Source organism: Apteryx rowi, unplaced genomic scaffold (assembly GCF_003343035.1).
Source record: "Apteryx rowi isolate R43461 unplaced genomic scaffold, aptRow1 scaffold_121, whole genome shotgun sequence".
In the NCBI taxonomy this organism is placed as follows: domain Eukaryota; kingdom Metazoa; phylum Chordata; class Aves; order Apterygiformes; family Apterygidae; genus Apteryx; species Apteryx rowi.
The window spans coordinates 1263904-1276747 of NW_020447431.1; the positions used below are offsets into that span (position 1 = coordinate 1263904).

Consider the following 12844-nt stretch of genomic DNA (forward strand, 5'->3'; position numbering starts at 1 on the left):
GGAGCGCGGCGGCCGGGGGGAGCTGCCGCTGCCGGGGGGAGCTGCCGCTGCCGGGGGGAGCTGCCGCTGCCGTCCGCCTGCGGCGCTTTCGCTGGTTTTCTCGGCTGGAAAATCTAACGCTGTCAAACGTTACCGTTAAAATATTATTTAATTGCATCTAAGATACGGCACTTTCTTCTCAGCTTCCCTGCGGGGAAGGATGAGGAACGGCTCTTTGTTGGCTGCTGTTCAAAACAAGAATTCTGATCGCAGAATATTTGCAGATATTTGGTCCGGGTGGCTCTTATTTCGCAGAGGTCTGTTTAAACCATGCTGGTTTTAGAGTCAGAAATTCGAGTGTTTTTAAATGCAGAATTCTCCACTTACTGCTAAACCTCAAGTGAAGATGCTCTGCAATCACTGTATTAAAACATTTTTCCTGTAAAAATTATATATAAAAAAGATGTAGCTTGGCATCTCTTTGAAAATAGACTTATATGTGTTTTTGAGAATAGATATAAAGAAGAACACTGGTAAAAGCACAGATATGTTACCTGTGATGTTTACTATCAGACTGGTTGAGCTATACTGAACCTGTTGTTCTAAACTATTATAAAAGAAAAAAAAGCAATATATAGTCATACAATTTCCATATTAATATAAAACAAATATGATGTATTATTAGATTTATGAGGCTGTTAGGTACTTACAGTAGGTACATCACATAAATTAACAGCTTTCACTAAAATAACAATATGAACATCACTGTAGAACAGCATCCCCACTGCTAAAACGGATTCATAACATTAAGATACACCTGTCTTTTCCATATGTGCAAACAGGAACAAAAAATAGTTTTCCTGTGGAAAATACCTTCATAAATTTCAGGTACTTAGTGTTTTAAAGAATTTTGAAGAGAAAAAAATCCAAAGAACTTCTGAAGCAAACAGGTGTTAATGTTTTGCTGCCAAGTCCTGGTAATCATGAAATATATTTTGTTCCTAATCTAGATGCCATTAATACTTCTGTTAAATTATGGTTTATAAAAACATTTTGCTGCCATTTGATTGCTGGATATTGAGCTCCTTTAAGCATCATAAATAGAACCAAATATTTCTGTATAGATAAGAAATTCAGAAGACAGAGACTTGACCACCTGCATCACTGAAATTCAGTGTTAATTGTATTATTCCTAATTTACTTCAAGATCAGAGAAGTATAAGTCTGCCGTGTAGCATCCTGCTTTGAGCATGCGTGAAGTTTATCATATTCAGTGCTTTCTGTCTTAGATATTTGGTCTAATTTTTTGATTGAAAAGAGGAATTTACTTTTGTTTAAAAATATGTTGATTTGGGCAGATACAATGGCTGAATAATAAGGTTTAATAGTAATTGAAGATATATAAGCCATGTTTTAGAGTTCGTAAGGGAGAATGTTTGGAAATTCATTCTGAAGTTTAAATGTTTTCCCTATTTTAGCAGCAAAGGATTCTGCTGTGTCTGGAACTCTTTCTTGTCCTTAAAAGAGGCTTCTAACAACAGAACCCTGAAGTTTAGGTGTTTTTTCCCTTGAAAAACAGATGGGAAGATCATGCTGAAGTGAGGCAGGTATAATCTGTTGCAAGATTGATAAAGCTTTTTGAAAGATAAATTGCCATGTTTTCTGTTGCTATCTATCTTTGTCCTTGCTCTGAACCAATTATGAAGCTGAGATAAATTGGATTAGTAATGTGCCATTCTCTCACCAAAATATCACCAAACACCATCAGATCTTTAAAATGTTGTTTCTATTTGAAGTCCTACTGGTGAATTTTGATCATTGTTGCTTCATTGCTCTCTTATAGTTTTTTTGACCCTGAAAAGGGGATTGAATGTAGCTAAAACATGGATATAACTTGTCTAGAAACATACACAGAAGCCACAAAGATTTACTAGGTTAAAATACATCTGTGTCTTTAATTTCCCCATCCCTCCACAAATAGGGATACAACATTCTAGTGAAACCAGTGATAAATGGGAGTTGTGAATAATTGCAAACAAAAAAACCTCTGGCTGTTTTCCTATTCTGGATTTAAATATAATTCTCTTCAATGACTTCCCTCTTCCTCTATTCTCACCCCTCCCCTCAAAATTTTATATTTCTATGACCTCTCCTTCAGTTCTCYGTCACTTTATACCTGTTTGTCACAAAGGAATAAGGAAAATGAGAAGAGGCAAAGAAATTTGTATCAACATAAAAATGTGATTAAAGTTTCACTCAGTATTTAAGTTTTAGGTTGTCTGAAAGGAAAGTTGGGAAAAAGGACGAGAAGCTTCTTGAGTTTTTCAGGTTGTTGTTTATTTAAATGCTAAAATTAAAAGCAAGGATTGTTCTTAAAGCTAACATTTAAATGCATCAGACTGCTTATATTTAGGCTTTCTGATGAAAAGATAGATCAGTTAATACTTCATAAATCTTTTCATGAAATATTTAACTTGATTTCCTGACTTATTTTGGGGCTAGATAGTATACTTCTTTTTCCCAAGCAATGGGGATTTGCATATTTATCTTTATTGACTAGTGTGAAATAGGAAATACAGAGTACATTGTGTAGAGCCTGGCCCTCATTAGAGTCTTTCTGAGGGATCTGAGCAGGAACTAGAACATTTACCAGTTGTAGCATCACCATCCTGTGTACGTTCTTGGATTTTAGAAATTTAATCAAGTGCTACTGTTACGTAGGGTAAGACTGCAGAGTGAATAAGCCTCCATGGTAGTTGTAGTTTTTGTTAGCATGCTGCCGCTTTGAGGATAGCAGGAGGAATTTGAGGTTGTGTTATATACCTATTTCCAACTGGTAAATCATTTTTATGTATGCCTATAAATAAATCATTTTTGTCAGGTAATCAGGGTAAGTTGGTCTGTGTCGAGCTCCATGTTGCTGCAGCTATTGTACTGTGAGTACCTCAGCTAGCTGGTTTAAAACTAGCTGGGGGATCTGTACACCGCTGCAGCGAAAGTCCTGTCCGCTTAAAGCAGCRGGAAGCACTGCAGCCGCCAGAGCTGGGGAGGAAGGGCTGGCAGCCTGGCACATGGGCTTTCGTCCCCATGCGAGGGGGCACAGCTGGAGGAAGAAGGCTGCCTGTTCAAGCCCATCTCCCTGGGTGCCTCGTGAGCCCCTCGCRGGCGTCTCCCACCCACGGGGCCTCTGGCAGGTACTGCTGCAAGGGTGAATGTGCTGATCTAGCAGTGGCTTCAGGAACTGATTGTTTCTTTGAATAGAAATCTGATTTTGATAGTGGATTTCTCAGGCATTCAAAATTCGTTTTTTATTAGAAGTGAATGAAGTCTTCTTTTAAGACAGCAAAAATAAAGAAAAAGTAAGATGGGTTGCAGATGTTTTCAGTTGCACTTCCTATGAAAGAGCAATCTCTAGCAAATGCTGTTTGTGTGGGAGTGAAAAGATAAAGAAAAAAAAGTTGAAATACACAAAATTTATTTATTCATTATTTTTAGTGTGGATAACAAATGGCAGCGCTACTTATTTCCAACAGGAGGTATGACAGCTTAGCAGCCTTCTCTCAGACTAATACTCTATCTTAAAATATTTTACTGTGGTGGGGGGAGGAAAGCCCCATGACTCTTGTGGGAATTAAAATACTGACATTGTTTTGCTCTCCTGTGGTACCACAGTCTTTGTTGAACTTCTAATGGCCATTCACATTCGTAGCTTGAATTAAGTTCACTCAGTTGTTTACCATTATGTCCTCCTACAAACCCACTCACATTTCTAAACAAATGTCTTTTCAAGATGAAAGTGAAAAAGTGGAAATGACAGAATATTAACTTTCCTGTATCAGCTGTCTTGGAAAAGAGAAAATAATCAGTGATTTTATAAAGGAAAATATCATTAAAAAAAAATCTGGGATTAAAAGCATAAGCAGCATACCTTCACAGCAGGTTTTCGGGAGAGCGTAGGACAGATGATTAATTTTGTCCCAGCAGAGTCCTCTGGCTGAGATGTTGTTGAACGGTCATAAGGTAGGTGCTTACAAGTCCAGCAATGTTATGGGAATGGGGTAGCTGCTTAGTTTCTATTCATCACTGTCTCGGTGACAAGAGTGTCTTGGGAATTGGATGGGTGCATACTTATTACCAGAACTGCAGCTCTTCTGTCAGCCTTGTGGAAGGGTTTTCGCCTATGAATTATAAAGTGGACTGAAAGATTTTTAGACATGGTTATTATGATGCCAACTCACTGGATCCTTAAAGTCCAGATTTTCTTTAATACTACAAAAAAGAGGGAGAGAGTCAGCGTTTAAGTTTAATACAATTATTTTGGGTCAATCTTGTTGTGTTCTATAGCTTTACACATTCACATTGTGATAACACCATACCCCTTCCTGCACATGCTTTTAAGTARAAATGCATTGTTGCAGTTAATGGTATATGCATAATTTTTGCTGGCCAAAAATATGAAGTCATATTGAGAAAGAATGGCTGCAACTGAATATTTATTTTAAGAATCCTACCTTTCTGAGGATATTAGTTTTATTGAAATTACTGAAACGACCACAGACTTATACAGAAAGGTGTTATTTTGTTGGTTATACATGTTTTGTCTCCTCATAGAAATCGGGCACTTTAGCCTGTGATATTGTGGTCACTAAATTCAGGAATTTGAAATCTTAGTGCAGCTGATCTTTTTTCCTGTTTTCTTACGCTAATGCAGTTATGCTTTTCCTATACCTGTCACACTGTCACATATCCCTATTGTATTGTCCTTATTAGCTTTTGAACCCATTACTTCATTTCAGCTGAATTTGAAAGAGAAATAGTAGCTCTTCTTCAAGTGTCATGCAAGTACGTGGTGAGATAGAGAACAGGCTGTTACTTTGCGCCACAAAAAAAAAGGCTGCAGTGTAAGTCCCTGTTTGCCAAAGTAACCACAGAGAAGAATGCTTTAAATGCCCCAGCCTACCGTGGGGAAAAGCATCAATGAAGCAAACCCCTTACTGTGCCTCAGGTGATCCAACCACAAGAGGCAGATCCATAATGAATCAAGCTCTGTTTGTTTTACAGAATAATTTTTTGTAAACTTGAAATTAAATTCTRCTTGTAGTTTATAGCTGATAATTGGGTAGCAGATTTTCACCTTGTGCTCTTCTAAGAAGAGAAGGTGAATTATCAACACTTTGCATGTGTGTCAGTGGCAGATAGTTGTTTAACATAAAGTCAGTAATTTGTTGCGAGTCTTATGCTTTTTTGGTGATTTTTCCCCCTCAGTGTTTACTGTTGAAATTATACAATTGCTAAAAAATCTCATCATAAAGGATGAAAAATCAAGAGGCAAATAATAGAAGCAAATACTCATTAATTTTACATCTTTTATTTTTAACATAAGTGTGATTTTTGTGGGCCTGAATGTCTATTTAAGACTGTCTTGGATTTGCATTGAATTGCAAATTGTAATATTATATGTTGGTTGTACATTGCCCTCGATTTAGATATGAAAGCTTGAACTGTTATGGCCATGAAGCTATTTTCGAAGATAGTTTCAAAACATCACAGCCTTCCAGTAGATATTAATAATTTATGTTTTCCAGTACAAATATTTTTACTGAATCTGTTCTCTGGGGAGAAGTATGCACTTAAACATCTTTTTACTAATTTTGGCTTCATTTGAGGCCAAGCCCAGAATGAAGTCATGACTCTACTCTTAAGCCATGGAGCTATATTCATTTCTTTGGTGGTAATTAAATGTTGAGCTCCTCCAGACTAAAATTATTTTTGTTTATAGGGACCTGTTTTGTACACCATTCCTTAACTATTTCTGTTAAAGAAAATAATAGATTTTCTGATATTTTTGAGCTTCTGTTTAGTCTCTTTCATTTTCTTTGAGTTTTCCAGTAGAAAGAGACCACAGGGTCACCTCTTCAAGTAAGCTTTGAGCTACCAGAGACAATGATCCGTCACCAAATTGCTACTAATAACTGCACCAGATATTTCTTTGGTGTCTTAAAAATGCGCACAGTCCTGTGAGTGTATTGTAGAATTGGGCTAATAATGTTTTTTCTACTTAACAATTTGTACAAAGATAAAAACAAGATGTTTAGGGAGTTTTTTTTGCTTATTGGGAATAAAATRTCTTCCCACATTTAAAATCAGTTGGAAAAAAAAAATCCCAACAGACTAAAACCCCTTGCGTACCAGATCCAATGAACCAAAGCTCACACCTTCAATTTTAAATGACTTGTTACTGAAGCTGGAAGAACATGATCTAACCATTTGTAGCATCAGGGGCTCTACACCAATTTAAAAATGTTCTCCATCACAGGAAACCTGGAGGCTCCAGGAGCTCCCAAGTCTGTGGTAGGACTTGCATAGGCATTGTAGATGGTATTCCTGCTGCCTTGCCTTTTCTTAGATGGATGTGACATTAGCTTCTTCAAGACAAAGGCATTGAGTTGGGCAGAATCATCTGCCAAGCTGGGATTTGAACACTGAATTGGAAGAGGAAAGTTGAAACGCAGTCTCCATTGCAGAACGTGCTGAGCATGCTTATTGTATAACAAACTGCAGCAATACTGAAAGGCAAATGGCTGCTCTCAGTGCAGAGGCAGTTCTTTAATATCTCAGGATTAGGTGCACAGTAAACTAAGAGTATTTTTCTTGCTACCTGTGCTATAAATTCTTTTTAACAATATCTCTTGAGACATATCAAACCTCTATATTAAACATGTATATATAATTAAGTTTTATCATTGTATGTAAAAAGAAAAGCTATGTTAGAAGAGTGCTAAAATTTGCAGCGGTAAGCTGCAATGAATAATTGGGAAATAACAGAATTTTTGCGATCATATGACCCTTTACTGTGTATTTGTTACAATATCCCCCAAAATACATATCTACACTTAGGAGATGCCTACTGAAGGTAAGAACAAATTTTGGAAGAGTACTGCAAACAGCATAACTGTAGTAGGGCAGCATTGCCTTGACAAATTAATTCTGCTAGTAAGCTGGGTATATTCATCCAGCTGATCTGCTTCTGCTGTTTGTGATAGCTTGTGATAGCTTGTTCAAAGCAAACGAAGCWTATCCTTAGCTACATGTTCAAATACAAAGAAGAGATGAATACCTGCTGCAGCACTCAGCTTTGAGGATACCTGTTTTTTAATACCTGCTTTATTTACCTTGTCCCTTTTAATTGGCCTCCAGTGATCACGACACCACATGGCTTTGCTGGTTGATTTTATACTTCTCTTAAACACAAAGAAAACTTGAAACTCAGCACTTTTGGATCAGATTCCAACTTCCATAGGAAAGGAATTTTTTCTAAAGTTTGCTTAACCTTTCAGCCCCTTCTTATCCTTCTTCTTTCTCCTGTTGTATTTCTCCCATTGTGCTGCTTTTAAATCCTTATTGTCATTCTCAAAAGCTCATTAATTTGGGCAATTTTTTGTGTGTTTGGGCACATCTTTGACATCTGAAAGATGCCTCTGCTAAATTTCAAGTCTTTTCCTCAAAGTCCTTGGGAGAGTGCTTTTCAACCAAGTTGCAAGGGTTTTTTTGGTACTTTTTTGCTTTTTAACACAGGTAAAACATTTTCCCTGGTGTTTATTTTTAGAAGTGGTCAGACTAAAAAGCAAATGAAAGCAAGTTTTACAGTGGAAGGCCATAAGCAAATCTAGCCGTAGACATCATGACACATTCATGTGTTATAGGTGAATCATTGCACAAATACTTTTGCTATTTATCTCTTAACATTTTAAATATTTTTTGCCAAGTTTAAACTTGTATGAAGGGATGTATGAAACGTGAGAAGGAGATAGGAGAGCAAATGGGTGAAAAGTGAAGGAACAGAAGAGCAAGCTCTTTATGTTCTCCTTTCCAGAAGAACATGTTTAGAGGTCAGAATAGTCAGCGTAATTGATTCCTGCCAGAGGCAGTAGTAATTTATATCTTTACCCTTGACTTGACTTTTAGCCTGTATTTATTTAGCCATTTAAGTTATTATAGCCATTTCTTTGACCATCTCCTTGGCAGTTTCTTTCATTGTTGCTACTTACACTTCACTTCCTCCACACGTAAAGTCATAATGGCTGGAAATACTTGTGTTAAATGGGTGTCACCGTTTAACTCCAGTTGTTAATGCTTTTTCAATTAAATCAAATGTTGTTTAGATGTATATTTCCTCATGGGGAAGTTTCAACTAAATATTTAAATTGTAATCGTGATTATATGTTAATTGTATGTGACAGACAAATTTAACCTAATTAAGGGTGTTAAGAGAGCCAAATTGATTTTAAGGTGGCCAGTAGATAAATAAAAGGAATTCAGTTCCCTTTTATTAAAGGGGAGAGAGTTCAATGTTCAGAAAAGGAGTTACGAAATGAACAGGCCAAGGTATCATTTCCACAGAGATCCTGTTATTTAATACACCTCTTTTGCTTTTCAAACATTTTCTTTCAAACTGTTTTAGATCAGAATCCCACTGTGTGTGAAGATAGGGCAAAATTTCAATGCCAGTAGTGCTGGTTTTCTCATGCAATGGCCTAGTAACATAATGCAACTCCATCACTCTAGGAAGGAGCGTGTGTCAAAATAACTGTAGAATACCCTTTCCTTCCAATAGCTRCCTTGAAGCAGAAATGTATTTTGTTACGTAGTAAGGTTAGCCTGTGGTCTTTGAGGACCGCAGGTCTTTTGCTTCTGAATAAGTTTTTAGGATTAGTCCTAAGTAGTGTCACATTAATATAATAATAAGAAACAAGGCAATTTGAGGTTAGAGGCTTAAAAATTAAATACTTTAATACATAAATTCTGGATGGATAGCCTTCAGCATGGAACTAGAACTCAGTAGTTTGTTATCTAAGCTCCCTATACTCATTAGTCACCCTCTCCCAAAGGCAGGCCCATAAGTCTTTTAAGAACAGAGCATAGGTCACTCTTTCTCTTAAAACATCTTTCTTTAAAAAAATCTGGTACTGAATGGGTGTCCTGTCTTTTACACTGTAATTTAATGGCTGAAGAACTCAGCAGGACACTGGATGGCCAAATCTGTTGTCCAGTAATTGCTGCCTCTAAGCTATAGCTTCCTAAGAGAGCACCTTAATGTTCTGGTAAGGTAGAGACTGTTTCACTGTGCAGAAAATAATCCAAGATTCATAGTCCAGAGAGAGTGTGCACAAGGTAGCATGCAGCGTATTGTATCGTATTAAACAGCTTTCAGGTGCATAAGCAATCACTCTGGGAATGGGGCCCAACTCTACCTTTCCTTCCCTTTTCCTTCTCAACATGGGCTACAATCATATCCCATTTTTTCTTTCATTTTTGGATACCTCCTTTCAAAGAATACCAAGTTTCAAGCTCCCAGGGAGGCTTAGACATCAAGTTGCTCAGACTTCTAAAATCTCGGTAACTTTTGGATATGTGCAAAAGCAGCCTGTAGATGCCAGGGGAACTTTAAAGTCAAAAAGTGAGACCTTGAAAAAGTATAGATGCCTTTGAAGTTTTTTGACAGGTGAGCAGAGTCTTTTAGGAAAGCGGTTTTGGTTTAAGGACCAGAGAGTCAAAGACAAGAGCGTTGTAGTGGTTTAAAAGTTACCGTTTTTTCAGGTGAAAGCTGCTATTTCTCAACCAACAAACAGTAATTAACCATTTGTGCACCCCTGTTCCATTGCAAGGAGTAGAATGAGCGAGTGTAATCRCTCTTAGTGGTGACTGTCATGTGTTTGCTTGGCGATGGGTACTTGTCCAGATTCCTCAGAGACCCCTTTGATCTTATTTTCTGGCCATAGGGAGTTTGGCACCAGTTCCCACAGCAGAATCAAGAAACCTGTATAAAGGACCAGTGCTCTCTATACATTGCACTCAAGAATCAGGTATCTTCTAATGGGATTCTCTTTCTTGTTTTGTGAATCTTTAACACAAGATTGTGAAGAATCCATCTGAATAATACTGACTGGACAAGTGCTTTCAGATCTGTGCGTTTTTTTCATCTTTGCTCTTCTTACTCTTTCTCTTACTTGCTCTGGCCAGTGAACACTTTAGTTATCATACTAAAACCGGAATAGTATCAGCAAGAGCCCGTGCTGTTTTGTGGAATTTCCCAAAAGCAGAATGTTACAAATTACAAAGCTAGGAGATTGAAAATATAGGCACTAACACGCTGGGTGCTTTTGGGAGACTGAAGTGGTATGATAGATTCCTAGCTTTGGGCTTAGTGCTCCCTCCCCCTCCCCCCCAATTTTAAAGACTTTCCAAGCTCCATACAGGGTCAGTGGAGGTACTGCACCTCCATTGTAATACAGTCGCTATTTGGTATTGAAATGGAAATATCACTATGAAAATGTAAGAAGAACTCTTCAGCTATTTCCACTTTGTGAGAAGTACCTATATGCGTAAAGAGTTCTAGTACAGCATACTGCTAGACACTGGCACACTTCTACTGCTTTTTACTGTGCAAAATATTATATGGGCTGACTTTGCTGTGGTTTTGAAGAGTCTGTGACTATAGTTTTGAAAGATTTGGGTGGGGTTTTTTTGATACACTAATATGGAATTTGTTGCCTCAGGAGAGCAAGTCAAATGAATTTATAAGAGGCTGTGTGCACTGTAATATAGCAACATTTCAGTCGTATGCTTAGCAGAAATTGACTACAGGGATCAGGGAGCAGAGCCGTGTATCTACTATGGGTTGTGGCTGGATTTCTCACTGCAGTGCTTTCCACTGAAGTATCAAATACTGACTATTACCCAAGACAGGATGTTCAAACTCGATGCAGTCATGTATGAGCTCCTCAAGAGCTTTTGCTTCTTAAGAGGTGAATGATCTCCCATATTATAAGACTTAAGACTTCTGTTCTTGTCTTTGCAATGAAATAACATAAAACAATTGTATTATGTATCTCTAATTTCTAGTTTTGGCTTATAAAGCCAAGTTTAAGCTTGCCCATAACTCCCTTCTGCTGCGTAGGTGCTGGCAGACAATGTAAAATGTCAGCAAAGCAGAACAAATAACGATAATGAACTTTGTGCTGCGCTGGGATGAAACCATAATATTCTGCGGCCTTATTCCTAGGACTTCTATAGACAGACCTCAATATTTACTGAATTACCATTTTAATTAGTCTTGTAGCTTGTCTGTAACCTGGTGAGCCCTTCAGTATTTTTTTCCTAGCTCAGATTCATATGCACACCCTTGTCTTATTGCAGCTTCACATCAGGCTAAAAGTTGGTTGTGCATCAGCCCTCTCATACACTATCACTTTGGGGGTTTTTTTGAAGGAAACTGTGTGTTAGAGGTTGAAAGGAACTCTGGCATGCATAGCAGTCATTGAAACTACTGAATACTAGTCCAGGTCTGAAGTTCAGCACAGATCTATGATGATCTACTGAAATGCTGTGCTTATAGGAGCAGAATATAGCAGCTACGTCCCTGAGACTCCCCCTGTGTTAACTAAAAAGATGAAAAGGTGCAGACCAGGGATAGTTCTCTGGCTTCTGAGGCCAACTGATGGGGCACGGTTCTTGTCCACAAGGCTAAGCTGTCCTCCCTCTGCTAAGAACAGGGCATCCTCATTCAAATGGCCTTCCAGTTTTGGCACCTGCTACACCTTGCAACATTGAGGAAAGTGCTAGTTGGCCTGGGTCAAAACTGTGAAGAAATCTGCTATTTGTTAAACAGTATGGCCACTACTTTAGTCTGTGTCTTAGCCTTGTCTCCTCTAATAGTAGTCAGCCTGACATATATTAGTTTCTTGACTAGATTTTTTCTTTTAACATATAATCATAGAAATGTTGGCTGGAAGGGCCCTCTGGAGGTCATCTAATCCAACCTCCTGGTCGAAGCAGAATGCAGTGTTGGCCTGGAATTAATCAGTCCTCAGGTCAGCAGCAGTGATTTAAAAAGTTCCATTTCAATGAGGAATGCAGATTTCTTTTTTTCTGCTTTCAGTGAGGTTTGGCAGTAGTCTTTGGTAAGTCTGTAGTTCTAGGGTGTGTCCTACCTGATAAATCTAGCATTTCATCAATCCTAGTTAAACTTTTTGCTTGGGTAAGCATCTGCACTGCTTGCTTCTGCAGTGCTGTGGTAAGAAGCTCGAGATTGTGACAGGTGTGTGTCCACTGAGCAAGCTCCAAGTGTCCTTGATCTCTCTGTTAGTTAAGAGTACACTTTCTCCTAAATGATGCACAATTCATGTTAAAGTTCTACCTCTGCTGCTAAATTTCTGCTTGAATACTTACCTTTTTAATCTTCTGCTAAAATGCAAGGCTTCTCATTTAGCCATGTTAGGCTTCTCATTTCTTAATATGGGGAGGGGAGAGTTTGGGAGGCATTTCCTCCAGAATTAATAAATAAATAAATAAATAAAAGGTGCATTGCCTAGCAATTAGTGTCTCTGACTGGAATGGGGAATTTCTGAATTCCAGGCATTTCCTGACCACAATATTGGTATATGGTCTTTGTGAATTCATCGCATTTTATCTGTCTGTAATACAGGAATTATCAGATAATACTTTCTTATGATGTCTTATAGGGGTGACATGAACACTAATTAGAGCATGCATATTTGGCACTGGGAACTGGAGTGTTCAGTGTGATTTCTTGTCTTTTAAATCCACCTCTAATAGTGAACATTCCTTCCTCCACTGATGGCCTCAGATATTCATGTCTATGTGAGGGCCCAAGTAAGGATCTCTGAAGAGAAACTCCAATTTCTTTCCTTGTTTGCAATCTCACAATTTAGCACAGATAGGGGCTGATGTCAATGGAATCAGGGATTCCAAGCACCTTGAAAGATCAGACTGTTGCTGTTACAGTTCTCTCTGGCCTGAAGGAGTCTGTGTTTCAAATAAAATTTGTGTACTTCCCATGAAAAGA

General features: G+C 38.0%; 1 protein-coding gene across 1 annotated transcript in view; it reads left to right on the forward strand.

Moving 5' to 3' along the window:
* The window catches only part of CSRNP3 (cysteine and serine rich nuclear protein 3), a 68425-nt gene that overhangs the window by 27970 nt on the left and 27611 nt on the right, over nucleotides 1-12844 (forward strand). The gene's annotated exons all lie outside the window — the stretch shown is intronic.